Below are 2,711 nucleotides of genomic sequence, written 5' to 3'. Positions count from 1 at the left end.
TATATTATTTAATTAATTATTTGTTCAAAGCTATTTAGGTTACCAACATTCCTCAAGTATTAAAAATAATCTACAAAACATTTCTCGAGTATTAAAAATAATCTATAAAACATTTCTCAAGTATTAAAAATAATCTATAAAACATTTCTCAAGTATTAAAAATAATCAATAAAACATTTCTCACGTATTAAAAATAATCTACAAAACATTTCTCGAGTATTAAAAATAATCTATAAAACATATCTCAAGTATTAAAAATAATCTATAAAACATTTCTCAAGTATTAAAAATAGTCTACAAAACATTTCTTGAGTATTAAAAATAATCTATAAAACTTTTCTCATTTATATATTATGAATTACAAGCTTGGGAGCTATTAGCTATATTCAGGGAGCATTGCTTCCTCCATTGTACCTACACCTCAGAAATATTTTAATAATGAAATATTAGAATTTTATAAAAGCTCTATCAAATTACCTTACACTGTAGTGACGACTAATTAATCAAATTATAGTTATTGGAAGGTTAGGGCTGGCCAGAACAGGGCAGTTTATATGTTATATAGGGTCATCCACTCCACGTCAATCGCAGTCCGACCCCCTCACAATCCTGACACACTTTGCCCCGACACCTTCAAAGTATGTTCAATATTAGGACTTTGGAAGATTCCATCTCGGCTCCACTCTCCCTTTCAATCTCCAGATTAAAAAGTTCCCTTAAGTTCCTGCTGTGTAAGTCCCTAACTTATCTCTTGATGGAAAAATCAATTTATCGGGATTCGGTCACATCTGGAAACGGCTGTTCGAATCTCCTTCCTACTAAAGATGGGGCACTTACTAGAATTTTTGTTTTCAACAGCTTTTGCCTTTAAGCTGTTGCCCACTGTTATGAAAAATCCGGTGCTGTCCGCGCATTAGACAACTATCACTTACCATGTCACTTTGAGATGAAATTAATTCTCGCTCTTTTCAGAACAGGTATCTTTATGTTATTCCCTGTAATAATATTTTTCCCGTTATAATTTCCTGAATGATCCTTTTAGTATAAATAGTAATAATCTTTCTCGCTCTAAAAATTAAAATATAATAACATAAAAGTTAACTAAAATTTATATTGTGCTCTTAGTCATTTATTCAATGCTAAATTAGTATTGAATCAGTACTAATAATGATTTTATGGAGTTAGTCATCCTATTAACGCTCAAATATAGGTTAACGAAAATCAAAAAAGTAATTATTTAATAATAATAATGAGAGGTGGCTGCGCAGTCAAACTCGTACTAGAACACACCCTTCAAGTGAAGATATTAATATGTTTGAGAAGTTTTTATGAATTTGAAACTGCTTTTTCCTCATTTTAAGGCATAAAATCTAAAAATATATTCATATGGGTCGAAAAAGAGGAAGTTCAGCTTATTGAACTCGATGACCCCTCATGCGAAGCCTCCCCTTGTAATTAATTAACAGTTAGTCAAATATTTCTATTTTTTATAATTTATTCAATTCATGAGACTAGTATTTATCAATTAAATAAATCAAATGGTATCCTTATTAAGTGTCAACACTCTTTATTATATCTAGTCCAACGTTTCGGCAAATTCGGCCATCCTCAAAGACAATCTTAAATATAAATTCACATCTCACATCAAAATTTAAAAAATGTTTTACAGGCTATTTTGTCCAGGTCATCATATTTAAGTCAAAATCACCCTATTTTTCTAAACCTTCATTAATTTTTAAAATTTTAATTTTAGATTAAAACTACACTATCCACTATTAGATAAACTTTATGGGCCGAATTGGCCGAAGCGTTGGACTATTGATATAATAAAGAATATTGAGACTTAATAAGGATAGAATTCGATTTATTTAATAGATTTCTATTTTTTTAAAAATGCCATTTTTTTTGTTTCATGATTTCTACTAAAAATATTTTTTATAGATTGTATTTTAAATAGTATTTTTGAAAATTTTATTTGCATATTTAAAACTTACAGGTTTTTTTTATTGTATTTTAGTCAGTATTTTGTGTCTTTTCATTTGTCCAATAAGATTATTTATTTTTCAATTTTCATTTTCAATTAATTTTCTTTTGTTTTTCTTATTTTTTACTATTATTTTTCTTTTTCTTTTTTTAATTATTAGGTCAAACCTCTCTATATTTCTTTGAACTTTAACAGAAGTAAATAAATGTGTGTATGGAATGTTAAGTACGAGGAAACTTGATAAAATCTAGTAAGAAACTAGGTCTCGAAATAACTACGGATAAAACAAAATGATTAGGAGTAGAAACGGGAATAACTTCGGTGATATAGTTACAGGAGGAAATATATTTGAAAAGTTAAAGAGAGCCAAGGGTTTACGGTAACTAGAAAAAATGAAATCAATGAGAAAAAATAGCGAGGTTAAAGGCGGTAAATGCTTGTTATTTTTCGATTTTGGATTTGCTTCGTCACTTCTGACCAGAAACTTTAATGTTAGAATTTCATATGTATTCTACAGTTCGTTACGAATGCGAAGCGGGCCTCTTTCACTTAGGGAAGAATAGCGCCTTAAGGTTTTTAAAATAAATTAGTACGTCAAATATTCGGACTTAAGTTAACCAGAGAGCTTAGAAACCTATAAGATTCTAAATTGAGGGAACTGGTGTGGTACAATTCCACTTGTAAACCCGGTAATATAATTCAGATTATATTCTTGAGGCGAATGGGA

This window comes from Halyomorpha halys, unplaced genomic scaffold, assembly GCF_000696795.3.
Source record: "Halyomorpha halys isolate HHAL.00 unplaced genomic scaffold, Hhal_1.1 Scaffold1251.1, whole genome shotgun sequence".
Classification (NCBI taxonomy): domain Eukaryota; kingdom Metazoa; phylum Arthropoda; class Insecta; order Hemiptera; family Pentatomidae; genus Halyomorpha; species Halyomorpha halys.
Note: the sequence above shows the minus strand (reverse complement) of the source record.